General features: G+C 33.9%; 13 non-coding genes across 13 annotated transcripts; all 13 read right to left on the bottom strand.

The window, feature by feature from the left end:
- Nucleotides 1-504: 504 nt before the first annotated feature.
- Nucleotides 505-576, bottom strand: TRNAP-UGG (transfer RNA proline (anticodon UGG)). Its single transcript has one exon. It is a non-coding gene; the product is annotated as a tRNA-Pro (tRNA).
- A 794-nt stretch (nt 577-1,370) lies between these two features.
- On the bottom strand, nt 1,371-1,442 carry TRNAP-UGG (transfer RNA proline (anticodon UGG)). Its single transcript has one exon. It is a non-coding gene; the product is annotated as a tRNA-Pro (tRNA).
- Nucleotides 1,443-2,232: 790 nt separating this feature from the next.
- Nucleotides 2,233-2,304, bottom strand: TRNAP-UGG (transfer RNA proline (anticodon UGG)). The gene has a single exon. It is a non-coding gene; the product is annotated as a tRNA-Pro (tRNA).
- Nucleotides 2,305-3,098: 794 nt separating this feature from the next.
- On the bottom strand, nt 3,099-3,170 carry TRNAP-UGG (transfer RNA proline (anticodon UGG)). The gene has a single exon. It is a non-coding gene; the product is annotated as a tRNA-Pro (tRNA).
- Nucleotides 3,171-4,825: 1,655 nt separating this feature from the next.
- TRNAP-UGG (transfer RNA proline (anticodon UGG)) lies at nt 4,826-4,897 on the bottom strand. Its single transcript has one exon. It is a non-coding gene; the product is annotated as a tRNA-Pro (tRNA).
- Nucleotides 4,898-6,556: 1,659 nt separating this feature from the next.
- TRNAP-UGG (transfer RNA proline (anticodon UGG)) lies at nt 6,557-6,628 on the bottom strand. The gene has a single exon. It is a non-coding gene; the product is annotated as a tRNA-Pro (tRNA).
- A 794-nt stretch (nt 6,629-7,422) lies between these two features.
- TRNAP-UGG (transfer RNA proline (anticodon UGG)) lies at nt 7,423-7,494 on the bottom strand. The gene has a single exon. It is a non-coding gene; the product is annotated as a tRNA-Pro (tRNA).
- A 790-nt stretch (nt 7,495-8,284) lies between these two features.
- Nucleotides 8,285-8,356, bottom strand: TRNAP-UGG (transfer RNA proline (anticodon UGG)). The gene has a single exon. It is a non-coding gene; the product is annotated as a tRNA-Pro (tRNA).
- Nucleotides 8,357-9,150: 794 nt separating this feature from the next.
- On the bottom strand, nt 9,151-9,222 carry TRNAP-UGG (transfer RNA proline (anticodon UGG)). Its single transcript has one exon. It is a non-coding gene; the product is annotated as a tRNA-Pro (tRNA).
- Nucleotides 9,223-10,012: 790 nt separating this feature from the next.
- TRNAP-UGG (transfer RNA proline (anticodon UGG)) lies at nt 10,013-10,084 on the bottom strand. The gene has a single exon. It is a non-coding gene; the product is annotated as a tRNA-Pro (tRNA).
- A 1,656-nt stretch (nt 10,085-11,740) lies between these two features.
- TRNAP-UGG (transfer RNA proline (anticodon UGG)) lies at nt 11,741-11,812 on the bottom strand. The gene has a single exon. It is a non-coding gene; the product is annotated as a tRNA-Pro (tRNA).
- Nucleotides 11,813-12,606: 794 nt separating this feature from the next.
- Nucleotides 12,607-12,678, bottom strand: TRNAP-UGG (transfer RNA proline (anticodon UGG)). The gene has a single exon. It is a non-coding gene; the product is annotated as a tRNA-Pro (tRNA).
- Nucleotides 12,679-13,467: 789 nt separating this feature from the next.
- On the bottom strand, nt 13,468-13,539 carry TRNAP-UGG (transfer RNA proline (anticodon UGG)). The gene has a single exon. It is a non-coding gene; the product is annotated as a tRNA-Pro (tRNA).
- Nucleotides 13,540-14,442: the final 903 nt, after the last annotated feature.

Raw genomic sequence — 14,442 nt, 5'->3', positions numbered from 1 at the left:
ACATACTGTGTGCAACTCAAGCATGCAGACCCAGAAGAAAGACAAAATAAACACCTGCAATTTATTGTTGATCTTTTTGTTAGTCATAATGAGACTATTCTTTTAAGCCACTCAGGGTTACTTAGACAAAAGAAAGGTAAGAGAAAAACCTGTAATTTCATTTTGACAGTTTTTTGTTTGTCAAAATGAGACTTTTAAGCCACTCAAGGTTACTTAGACAAAATGGAATCTATAGTTTACCCAATATACCACCAAATGCTTGACATTTTACTAAGTATGCATAAGTTTATACCTGTAAAAGATGGGCTCATCCGGGATTTGTACCAGGGATCTCTCGCACCCTAAGCAAGAATTATACCCCTTGACCAACGATCCCACTGTGCATGTCTTTTTTATGTATATTAATGAAATTGTAAGTAAACCTGTTTGTATACATTAGTGAGTATTTTAAAATGCTATTAAATACTATCAGATATTAAGGACTATAAAAGTATATGAAACCATGGGCTCGTCCGGGATTTGAACCCGGGACCTCTCGCACCCAAAGCGAGAATCATACCCCTAGACCAACGAGCCAACTGCATAATAAACTCTCATTCAGATTTTACCATTTTTAAAGTAAAACTCAAATTATTTAAGAAAAAATGCAAAAAGCTGGAGCAAACACACAATTTCATTTAATGAAGATGTAACGTTTTAAAAATAACATAACAACTTAAAACAACAAAATGTGTATGTAGTATTGCGAAAATAATAACTTAAGGTTACTTGCTATCCAAGTATGCATATTTAAAATGTGCAGTGCCAAGATTTAGAGGTCCCAATAGAGTTTGGACTTTTTTGATAGTTGGAACCTAAGACTTGTCACATACTGTGTGCAACTCAAGCATGCAGACCCAGAAGAAAGACAAAATAAACACCTGCAATTTATTGTTGATCTTTTTGTTAGTCATAATGAGACTATTCTTTTAAGCCACTCAGGGTTACTTAGACAAAAGAAAGGTAAGAGAAAAACCTGTAATTTCATTTTGACAGTTTTTTGTTTGTCAAAATGAGACTTTATAGCCACTCAAGGTTACTTAGACAAAATGGAATCTATAGTGTACCCAATATACCACCAAATGCTTGACATTTTATTAAGTTTGCATAAGTATATGCCTGTAAAAGATGGGCTCATCCGGGATTTGTACCGGGGATCTCTCGCACCCTAAGCAAGAATTATACCCCTTGACCAACGAGCCCACTGTGCATGTCTTTTTTATGTATAGTAATGAAATTGTAAGTAAACCTGTTTGTATACATTAGTGAGTATTTTAAAATGCTATTAAATACTATCAGATATTAAGGACTATAAAAGTACATGAAAACATGGGCTCGTCTGGGATTTGAACCCGGGACCTCTCGCACCCAAAGCAAGAATCATACCCCTAGACCAACGAGCCAACTGCGTAATGGCTTTTCATTCAGATTTTACCATTTTTAAAGTAAAACTCAAATTATTTAAGAAAAAATGCAAAAAGCTGGAGCAAACACACAATTTCATTTAAATGAAGATGTAACATTTTAAAAATAACAACTTAAAACAAAAAAATGTGTATGTAGTATTGCGAAAATAATAACTTAAGGTTACTTGTTATCCAAGTATGCATATTTAAAATGTGCAGTGCCAAGATTTAGAGGTCCTAATAAAGTTTGGACTTTTTTGATAATTGGAACCTAAGACTTGTCACATACTGTGTGCAACTCAAGCATGCAGACCCAGAAGAAAGACAAAATAAACACCTGCAATTTATTGTTGATCTTTTTGTTAGTCATAATGAGACTATTCTTTTAAGCCACTCAGGGTTACTTAGACAAAAGAAAGGTAAGAGAAAAACCTGTAATTTCATTTTGACAGTTTTTTGTTTGTCAAAATGAGACTTTTAAGCCACTCAAGGTTACTTAGACAAAATGGAATCTATAGTTTACCCAATATACCACCAAATGCTTGACATTTTACTAAGTATGCATAAGTATATACCTGTAAAAGATGGGCTCATCCGGGATTTGTACCAGGGATCTCTCGCACCCTAAGCAAGAATTATACCCCTTGACCAACGAGCCCACTGTGCATGTCTTTTTTATGTATATTAATGAAATTGTAAGTAAACCTGTTTGTATACATTAGTGAGTATTTTAAAATGCTATTAAATACTATCAGATATTAAGGACTATAAAAGTACATGAAAACATAGGCTCGTCCGGGATTTGAACCCGAGACCTCTCGCACCCAAAGCGAGAATCATACCCCTAGACCAACGAGCCAACTGCGTAATGGCTTCTCATTCAGATTTTACCATTTTTAAAGTAAAACTCAAATTATTTAAGAAAAAATGCAAAAAGCTGGAGCAAACACACAATTTCATTTAAATGAAGATGTAACATTTTAAAAATAACATAACAACTTAAAACAAAAAAATGTGTATGTAGTATTGCGAAAATAATAACTTAAGGTTACTTGTTATCCAAGTATGCATATTTAAAATGTGCAGTGCCAAGATTTGGAGGTCCCAATAGAGTTTGGACTTTTTTGATAGTTAGACCAAAGACTTGTCACATACTGTGTGCAACTCAAGCATGCAGACCCAGAAGAAAGACAAAATAAACACCTGCAATTTATTGTTGATCTTTTTGTTAGTCATAATGAGACTATTCTTTTAAGCCACTCAGGGTTACTTAGACAAAAGAAAGGTAAGAGAAAAACCTGTAATTTCATTTTGACAGTTTTTTGTTTGTCAAAATGAGACTTTTAAGCCACTCAAGGTTACTTAGACAAAATGGAATCTATAGTTTACCCAATATACCACCAAATGCTTGACATTTTACTAAGTATGCATAAGTTTATACCTGTAAAAGATGGGCTCATCCGGGATTTGTACCAGGGATCTCTCGCACCCTAAGCAAGAATTATACCCCTTGACCAACGATCCCACTGTGCATGTCTTTTTTATGTATATTAATGAAATTGTAAGTAAACCTGTTTGTATACATTAGTGAGTATTTTAAAATGCCATTAAATACTATCAGATATTAAGGACTATAAAAGTATATGAAACCATGGGCTCGTCCGGGATTTGAACCCAGGACCTCTCGCACCCAAAGCGAGAATCATACCCCTAGACCAACGAGCCAACTGCATAATAAACTCTCATTCAGATTTTACCATTTTTAAAGTAAAACTCAAATTATTTAAGAAAAAATGCAAAAAGCTGGAGCAAACACACAATTTCATTTAATGAAGATGTAACCTTTTAAAAATAACATAACAACTTAAAACAACAAAATGTGTATGTAGTATTGCGAAAATAATAACTTAAGGTTACTTGCTATCCAAGTATGCATATTTAAAATGTGCAGTGCCAAGATTTAGAGGTCCCAATAGAGTTTGGACTTTTTTGATAGTTGGAACCTAAGACTTGTCACATACTGTTTGCAACTCAAGCATGCAGACCCAGAAGAAAGACAAAATAAACACCTGCAATTTATTGTTGATCTTTTTGTTAGTCATAATGAGACTATTCTTTTAAGCCACTCAGGGTTACTTAGACAAAAGAAAGGTAAGAGAAAAACCTGTAATTTCATTTTGACAGTTTTTTGTTTGTCAAAATGAGACTTTATAGCCACTCAAGGTTACTTAGACAAAATGGAATCTATAGTGTACCCAATATACCACCAAATGCTTGACATTTTACTAAGTTTGCATAAGTATATGCCTGTAAAAGATGGGCTCATCCGGGATTTGTACCAGGGATCTCTCGCACCCTAAGCAAGAATTATACCCCTTGACCAACGAGCCCACTGTGCATGTCTTTTTTATGTATAGTAATGAAATTGTAAGTAAACCTGTTTGTATACATTAGTGAGTATTTTAAAATGCTATTAAATACTATCAGATATTAAGGACTATAAAAGTACATGAAAACATGGGCTCGTCTGGGATTTGAACCAGGTACCTCCCACACCCAAAGCGAGAATCATACCCCTAGACCAACGAGCCAACTGCGTAATGGCTTTTCATTCAGATTTTACCATTTTTAAAGTAAAACTCAAATTATTTAAGAAAAAATGCAAAAAGCTGGAGCAAACACACAATTTCATTTAATGAATATGTAACATTTTAAAAATAACAACTTAAAACAAAAAAATGTGTATGTAGTATTGCGAAAATAATAACTTAAGGTTACTTGTTATCCAAGTATGCATATTTAAAATGTGCAGTGCCAAGATTTAGATGTCCCAATAAAGTTTGGACTTTTTTGATAATTAGAACCTAAGACTTGTCACATACTGTGTGCAACTCAAGCATGCAGACCCAGAAGAAAGACAAAATAAACACCTGCAATTTATTGTTGATCTTTTTGTTAGTCATAATGAGACTATTCTTTTAAGCCACTCAGGGTTACTTAGACAAAAGAAAGGTAAGAGAAAAACCTGTAATTTCATTTTGACAGTTTTTTGTTTGTCAAAATGAGACTTTTAAGCCACTCAAGGTTACTTAGACAAAATGGAATCTATAGTTTACCCAATATACCACCAAATGCTTGACATTTTACTAAGTATGCATAAGTTTATACCTGTAAAAGATGGGCTCATCCGGGATTTGTACCAGGGATCTCTCGCACCCTAAGCAAGAATTATACCCCTTGACCAACGATCCCACTGTGCATGTCTTTTTTATGTATATTAATGAAATTGTAAGTAAACCTGTTTGTATACATTAGTGAGTATTTTAAAATGCTATTAAATACTCTCAGATATTAAGGACTATAAAAGTATATGAAACCATGGGCTCGTCCGGGATTTGAACCCGGGACCTCTCGCACCCAAAGCGAGAATCATACCCCTAGACCAACGAGCCAACTGCATAATAAACTCTCATTCAGATTTTACCATTTTTAAAGTAAAACTCAAATTATTTAAGAAAAAATGCAAAAAGCTGGAGCAAACACACAATTTCATTTAATGAAGATGTAACGTTTTAAAAATAACATAACAACTTAATACAACAAAATGTGTATGTAGTATTGCGAAAATAATAACTTAAGGTTACTTGTTATCCAAGTATGCATATTTAAAATGTGCAGTGCCAAGATTTAGAGGTCCTAATAAAGTTTGGACTTTTTTGATAATTGGAACCTAAGACTTGTCACATACTGTGTGCAACTCAAGCATGCAGACCCAGAAGAAAGACAAAATAAACACCTGCAATTTATTGTTGATCTTTCTGTTAGTCATAATGAGACTATTCTTTTAAGCCACTCAGGGTTACTTAGACAAATGAAAGGTAAGAGAAAAACCTGTAATTTCATTTTGACAGTTTTTTGTTTGTCAAAATGAGACTTTATAGCCACTCAAGGTTACTTAGACAAAATGGAATCTATAGTGTACCCAATATACCACCAAATGCTTGACATTTTATTAAGTTTGCATAAGTATATGCCTGTAAAAGATGGGCTCATCCGGGATTTGTACCAGGGATCTCTCGCACCCTAAGCAAGAATTATACCCCTTGACCAACGAGCCCACTGTGCATGTCTTTTTTATGTATAGTAATGAAATTGTAAGTAAACCTGTTTGTATACATTAGTGAGTATTTTAAAATGCTATTAAATACTATCAGATATTAAGGACTATAAAAGTACATGAAAACATGGGCTCGTCTGGGATTTGAACCCGGGACCGCTCGCACCCAAAGCAAGAATCATACCCCTAGACCAACGAGCCAACTGCGTAATGGCTTTTCATTCAGATTTTACCATTTTTAAAGTAAAACTCAAATTATTTAAGAAAAAATGCAAAAAGCTGGAGCAAACACACAATTTCATTTAAATGAAGATGTAACATTTTAAAAATAACATAACAACTTAAAACAAAAAAATGTGTATGTAGTATTGTGAAAATAATAACTTAAGGTTACTTGTTATCCAAGTATGCATATTTAAAATGTGCAGTGCCAAGATTTGGAGGTCCCAATAGAGTTTGGACTTTTTTGATAGTTGGACCAAAGACTTGTCACATACTGTGTGCAACTCAAGTATGCAGACCCAGAAGAAAGACAAAATAAACACCTGCAATTTATTGTTGATCTTTTGTTAGTCATAATGAGACTATTCTTTTAAGCCACTCAGGGTTACTTAGACAAAAGAAAGGTAAGAGAAAAACCTGTAATTTCATTTTGACAGTTTTTTGTTTGTCAAAATGAGACTTTTAAGCCACTCAAGGTACCTTAGACAAAATGGAATCTATAGTTTACCCAATATACCACCAAATGCTTGACATTTTACTAAGTATGCATAAGTATATACCTGTAAAAGATGGGCTCATCCGGGATTTGTACCAGGGATCTCTCGCACCCTAAGCAAGAATTATACCCCTTGACCAACGAGCCCACTGTGCATGTCTTTTTTATGTATAGTAATGAAATTGTAAGTAAACCTGTTTGTATACATTAGTGAGTATTTTAAAATGCTATTAAATACTATCAGATATTAAGGACTATAAAAGTATATGAAACCATGGGCTCGTCCGGGATTTGAACCCGGGACCTTTCGCACCCAAAGCGAGAATCATACCCCTAGACCAACGAGCCAACTGCATAATAAACTCTCATTCAGATTTTACCATTTTTAAAGTAAAACTCAAATTATTTTAGAAAAAATGCAAAAAGCTGGAGCAAACACACAATTTCATTTAATGAAGATGTAACGTTTTAAAAATAACATAACAACTTAAAACAACAAAATGTGTATGTAGTATTGCGAAAATAATAACTTAAGGTTACTTGCTATCCAAGTATGCATATTTAAAATGTGCAGTGCCAAGATTTAGAGGTCCCAATAGAGTTTGGACTTTTTTGATAGTTGGAACCTAAGACTTGTCACATACTGTGTGCAACTCAAGCATGCAGACCCAGAAGAAAGACAAAATAAACACCTGCAATTTATTGTTGATCTTTTTGTTAGTCATAATGAGACTATTCTTTTAAGCCACTCAGGGTTACTTAGACAAAAGAAAGGTAAGAGAAAAACCTGTAATTTCATTTTGACAGTTTTTTGTTTGTCAAAATGAGACTTTATAGCCACTCAAGGTTACTTAGACAAAATGGAATCTATAGTGTACCCAATATACCACCAAATGCTTGACATTTTATTAAGTTTGCATAAGTATATGCCTGTAAAAGATGGGCTCATCCGGGATTTGTACCAGGGATCTCTCGCACCCTAAGCAAGAATTATACCCCTTGACCAACGAGCCCACTGTGCATGTCTTTTTTATGTATAGTAATGAAATTGTAAGTAAACCTGTTTGTATACATTAGTGAGTATTTTAAAATGCTATTAAATACTATCAGATATTAAGGACTATAAAAGTACATGAAAACATGGGCTCGTCTGGGATTTGAACCCGGGACCTCTCGCACCCAAAGCGAGAATCATACCCCTAGACCAACGAGCCAACTGCGTAATGGCTTTTCATTCAGATTTTACCATTTTTAAAGTAAAACTCAAATTATTTAAGAAAAAATGCAAAAAGCTGGAGCAAACACACAATTTCATTTAAATGAAGATGTAACATTTTAAAAATAACAACTTAAAACAAAAAAATGTGTATGTAGTATTGCGAAAATAATAACTTAAGGTTACTTGTTATCCAAGTATGCATATTTAAAATGTGCAGTGCCAAGATTTAGAGGTCCTAATAAAGTTTGGACTTTTTTGATAATTGGAACCTAAGACTTGTCACATACTGTGTGCAACTCAAGCATGCAGACCCAGAAGAAAGACAAAATAAACACCTGCAATTTATTGTTGATCTTTTTGTTAGTCATAATGAGACTATTCTTTTAAGCCACTCAGGGTTACTTAGACAAAAGAAAGGTAAGAGAAAAACCTGTAATTTCATTTTGACAGTTTTTTGTTTGTCAAAATGAGACTTTTAAGCCACTCAAGGTTACTTAGACAAAATGGAATCTATAGTTTACCCAATATACCACCAAATGCTTGACATTTTACTAAGTATGCATAAGTTTATACCTGTAAAAGATGGGCTCATCCGGGATTTGTACCAGGGATCTCTCGCACCCTAAGCAAGAATTATACCCCTTGACCAACGATCCCACTGTGCATGTCATTTTTATGTATATTAATGAAATTGTAAGTAAACCTGTTTGTATACATTAGTGAGTATTTTAAAATGCTATTAAATACTATCAGATATTAAGGACTATAAAAGTATATGAAACCATGGGCTCGTCCGGGATTTGAACCCGGGACCTTTCGCACCCAAAGCGAGAATCATACCCCTAGACCAACGAGCCAACTGCATAATAAACTCTCATTCAGATTTTACCATTTTTAAAGTAAAACTCAAATTATTTAAGAAAAAATGCAAAAAGCTGGAGCAAACACACAATTTCATTTAATGAAGATGTAACGTTTTAAAAATAACATAACAACTTAAAACAACAAAATGTGTATGTAGTATTGCGAAAATAATAACTTAAGGTTACTTGCTATCCAAGTATGCATATTTAAAATGTGCAGTGCCAAGATTTAGAGGTCCCAATAGAGTTTGGACTTTTTTGATAGTTGGAACCTAAGACTTGTCACATACTGTGTGCAACTCAAGCATGCAGACCCAGAAGAAAGACAAAATAAACACCTGCAATTTATTGTTGATCTTTTTGTTAGTCATAATGAGACTATTCTTTTAAGCCACTCAGGGTTACTTAGACAAAAGAAAGGTAAGAGAAAAACCTGTAATTTCATTTTGACAGTTTTTTGTTTGTCAAAATGAGACTTTATAGCCACTCAAGGTTACTTAGACAAAATGGAATCTATAGTGTACCCAATATACCACCAAATGCTTGACATTTTATTAAGTTTGCATAAGTATATGCCTGTAAAAGATGGGCTCATCCGGGATTTGTACCAGGGATCTCTCGCACCCTAAGCAAGAATTATACCCCTTGACCAACGAGCCCACTGTGCATGTCTTTTTTATGTATAGTAATGAAATTGTAAGTAAACCTGTTTGTATACATTAGTGAGTATTTTAAAATGCTATTAAATACTATCAGATATTAAGGACTATAAAAGTACATGAAAACATGGGCTCGTCTGGGATTTGAACCCGGGACCTCTCGCACCCAAAGCGAGAATCATACCCCTAGACCAACGAGCCAACTGCGTAATGGCTTTTCATTCAGATTTTACCATTTTTAAAGTAAAACTCAAATTATTTAAGAAAAAATGCAAAAAGCTGGAGCAAACACACAATTTCATTTAAATGAAGATGTAACATTTTAAAAATAACAACTTAAAACAAAAAAATGTGTATGTAGTATTGCGAAAATAATAACTTAAGGTTACTTGTTATCCAAGTATGCATATTTAAAATGTGCAGTGCCAAGATTTAGAGGTCCTAATAAAGTTTGGACTTTTTTGATAATTGGAACCTAAGACTTGTCACATACTGTGTGCAACTCAAGCATGCAGACCCAGAAGAAAGACAAAATAAACACCTGCAATTTATTGTTGATCTTTTTGTTAGTCATAATGAGACTATTCTTTTAAGCCACTCAGGGTTACTTAGACAAAAGAAAGGTAAGAGAAAAACCTGTAATTTCATTTTGACAGTTTTTTGTTTGTCAAAATGAGACTTTTAAGCCACTCAAGGTTACTTAGACAAAATGGAATCTATAGTTTACCCAATATACCACCAAATGCTTGACATTTTACTAAGTATGCATAAGTATATACCTGTAAAAGATGGGCTCATCCGGGATTTGTACCAGGGATCTCTCGCACCCTAAGCAAGAATTATACCCCTTGACCAACGAGCCCACTGTGCATGTCTTTTTTATGTATAGTAATGAAATTGTAAGTAAACCTGTTTGTATACATTAGTGAGTATTTTAAAATGCTATTAAATACTATCAGATATTAAGGACTATAAAAGTACATGAAAACATAGGCTCGTCCGGGATTTGAACCCGAGACCTCTCGCACCCAAAGCGAGAATCATACCCCTAGACCAACGAGCCAACTGCGTAATGGCTTCTCATTCAGATTTTACCATTTTTAAAGTAAAACTCAAATTATTTAAGAAAAAATGCAAAAAGCTGGAGCAAACACACAATTTCATTTAAATGAAGATGTAACATTTTAAAAATAACATAACAACTTAAAACAAAAAAATGTGTATGTAGTATTGCGAAAATAATAACTTAAGGTTACTTGTTATCCAAGTATGCATATTTAAAATGTGCAGTGCCAAGATTTGGAGGTCCCAATAGAGTTTGGACTTTTTTGATAGTTGGACCAAAGACTTGTCACATACTGTGTGCAACTCAAGTATGCAGACCCAGAAGAAAGACAAAATAAACACCTGCAATTTATTGTTGATCTTTTTGTTAGTCATAATGAGACTATTCTTTTAAGCCACTCAGGGTTACTTAGACAAAAGAAAGGTAAGAGAAAAACCTGTAATTTCATTTTGACAGTTTTTTGTTTGTCAAAATGAGACTTTTAAGCCACTCAAGGTACCTTAGACAAAATGGAATCTATAGTTTACCCAATATACCACCAAATGCTTGACATTTTACTAAGTATGCATAAGTATATACCTGTAAAAGATGGGCTCATCCGGGATTTGTACCAGGGATCTCTCGCACCCTAAGCAAGAATTATACCCCTTGACCAACGATCCCACTGTGCATGTCTTTTTTATGTATATTAATGAAATTGTAAGTAAACCTGTTTGTATACATTAGTGAGTATTTTAAAATGCTATTAAATACTATCAGATATTAAGGACTATAAAAGTACATGAAAACATGGGCTCGTCTGGGATTTGAACCCGGGACCTCCCACACCCAAAGCGAGAATCATACCCCTAGACCAACGAGCCAACTGCGTAATGGCTTTTCATTCAGATTTTACCATTTTTAAAGTAAAACTCAAATTATTTAAGAAAAAATGCAAAAAGCTGGAGCAAACACACAATTTCATTTAATGAAGATGTAACATTTTAAAAAATAACAACTTAAAACAAAAAAATGTGTATGTAGTATTGCGAAAATAATAACTTAAGGTTACTTGTTATCCAAGTATGCATATTTAAAATGTGCAGTGCCAAGATTTAGAGGTCCCAATAAAGTTTGGACTTTTTTGATAATTAGAACCTAAGACTTGTCACATACTGTGTGCAACTCAAGCATGCAGACCCAGAAGAAAGACAAAATAAACACCTGCAATTTATTGTTGATCTTTTTGTTAGTCATAATGAGACTATTCTTTTAAGCCACTCAGGGTTACTTAGACAAAAGAAAGGTAAGAGAAAAACCTGTAATTTCATTTTGACAGTTTTTTGTTTGTCAAAATGAGACTTTTAAGCCACTCAAGGTTACTTAGACAAAATGGAATCTATAGTTTACCCAATATACCACCAAATGCTTGACATTTTACTAAGTATGCATAAGTTTATACCTGTAAAAGATGGGCTCATCCGGGATTTGTACCAGGGATCTCTCGCACCCTAAGCAAGAATTATACCCCTTGACCAACGATCCCACTGTGCATGTCTTTTTTATGTATATTAATGAAATTGTAAGTAAACCTGTTTGTATACATTAGTGAGTATTTTAAAATGCTATTAAATACTATCAGATATTAAGGACTATAAAAGTATATGAAACCATGGGCTCGTCCGGGATTTGAACCCGGGACCTCTCGCACCCAAAGCGAGAATCATACCCCTAGACCAACGAGCCAACTGCATAATAAACTCTCATTCAGATTTTACCATTTTTAAAGTAAAACTCAAATTATTTAAGAAAAAATGCAAAAAGCTGGAGCAAACACACAATTTCATTTAATGAAGATGTAACCTTTTAAAAATAACATAACAACTTAAAACAACAAAATGTGTATGTAGTATTGCGAAAATAATAACTTAAGGTTACTTGCTATCCAAGTATGCATATTTAAAATGTGCAGTGCCAAGATTTAGAGGTCCCAATAGAGTTTGGACTTTTTTGATAGTTGGAACCTAAGACTTGTCACATACTGTTTGCAACTCAAGCATGCAGACCCAGAAGAAAGACAAAATAAACACCTGCAATTTATTGTTGATCTTTTTGTTAGTCATAATGAGACTATTCTTTTAAGCCACTCAGGGTTACTTAGACAAAAGAAAGGTAAGAGAAAAACCTGTAATTTCATTTTGACAGTTTTTTGTTTGTCAAAATGAGACTTTATAGCCACTCAAGGTTACTTAGACAAAATGGAATCTATAGTGTACCCAATATACCACCAAATGCTTGACATTTTACTAAGTTTGCATAAGTATATGCCTGTAAAAGATGGGCTCATCCGGGATTTGTACCAGGGATCTCTCGCACCCTAAGCAAGAATTATACCCCTTGACCAACGAGCCCACTGTGCATGTCTTTTTTATGTATAGTAATGAAATTGTAAGTAAACCTGTTTGTATACATTAGTGAGTATTTTAAAATGCTATTAAATACTATCAGATATTAAGGACTATAAAAGTACATGAAAACATGGGCTCGTCCGGGATTTGAACCCGGATCCTCCCACACCCAAAGCGAGAATCATACCCCTAGACCAACGAGCCAACTGCGTAATGGCTTTTCATTCAGATTTTACCATTTTTAAAGTAAAACTCAAATTATTTAAGAAAAAATGCAAAAAGCTGGAGCAAACACACAATTTCATTTAATGAAGATGTAACATTTTAAAAATAACAACTTAAAACAAAAAAATGTGTATGTAGTATTGCGAAAATAATAACTTAAGGTTACTTGTTATCCAAGTATGCATATTTAAAATGTGCAGTGCCAAGATTTAGAGGTCCCAATAAAGTTTGGACTTTTTTGATAATTAGAACCTAAGACTTGTCACATACTGTGTGCAACTCAAGCATGCAGACCCAGAAGAAAGACAAAATAAACACCTGCAATTTATTGTTGATCTTTTTGTTAGTCATAATGAGACTATTCTTTTAAGCCACTCAGGGTTACTTAGACAAAAGAAAGGTAAGAGAAAAACCTGTAATTTCATTTTGACAGTTTTTTGTTTGTCAAAATGAGACTTTTAAGCCACTCAAGGTTACTTAGACAAAATGGAATCTATAGTTTACCCAATATACCACCAAATGCTTGACATTTTACTAAGTATGCATAAGTATATACCTGTAAAAGATGGGCTCATCCGGGATTTGTACCAGGGATCTCTCGCACCCTAAGCAAGAATTATACCCCTTGACCAACGAGCCCACTGTGCATGTCTTTTTTATGTATATTAATGAAATTGTAAGCAAACCTGTTTGTATACATTAGTGAGTATTTTAAAATGCTATTAAATACTATCAGATATTAAGGACTATAAAAGTACATGAAAACATAGGCTCGTCCGGGATTTGAACCCGAGACCTCTCGCACCCAAAGCGAGAATCATACCCCTAGACCAACGAGCCAACTGCGTAATGGCTTCTCATTCAGATTTTACCATTTTTAAAGTAAAACTCAAATTATTTAAGAAAAAATGCAAAAAGCTGGAGCAAACACACAATTTCATTTAAATGAAGATGTAACATTTTAAAAATAACATAACAACTTAAAACAAAAAAATGTGTATGTAGTATTGCGAAAATAATAACTTAAGGTTACTTGTTATCCAAGTATGCATATTTAAAATGTGCAGTGCCAAGATTTGGAGGTCCCAATAGAGTTTGGACTTTTTTGATAGTTGGACCAAAGACTTGTCACATACTGTGTGCAACTCAAGTATGCAGACCCAGAAGAAAGACAAAATAAACACCTGCAATTTATTGTTGATCTTTTTGTTAGTCATAATGAGACTATTCTTTTAAGCCACTCAGGGTTACTTAGACAAAAGAAAGGTAAGAGAAAAACCTGTAATTTCATTTTGACAGTTTTTTGTTTGTCAAAATGAGACTTTTAAGCCACTCAAGGTACCTTAGACAAAATGGAATCTATAGTTTACCCAATATACCACCAAATGCTTGACATTTTACTAAGTATGCATAAGTATATACCTGTAAAAGATGGGCTCATCCGGGATTTGTACCAGGGATCTCTCGCACCCTAAGCAAGAATTATACCCCTTGACCAACGATCCCACTGTGCATGTCTTTTTTATGTATATTAATGAAATTGTAAGTAAACCTGTTTGTATACATTAGTGAGTATTTTAAAATGCTATTAAATACTATCAGATATTAAGGACTATAAAAGTACATGAAAACATGGGCTCGTCTGGGATTTGAACCCGGGACCTCCCACACCCAAAGCGAGAATCATACCCCTAGACCAACGAGCCAACTGCGTAATGGCTTTTCATTCAGATTTTACCATTT

Source organism: Pseudophryne corroboree, chromosome 3 (assembly GCF_028390025.1).
Source record: "Pseudophryne corroboree isolate aPseCor3 chromosome 3, aPseCor3.hap2, whole genome shotgun sequence".
Classification (NCBI taxonomy): domain Eukaryota; kingdom Metazoa; phylum Chordata; class Amphibia; order Anura; family Myobatrachidae; genus Pseudophryne; species Pseudophryne corroboree.
This window is presented reverse-complemented; position numbering and strand designations above follow the sequence as displayed.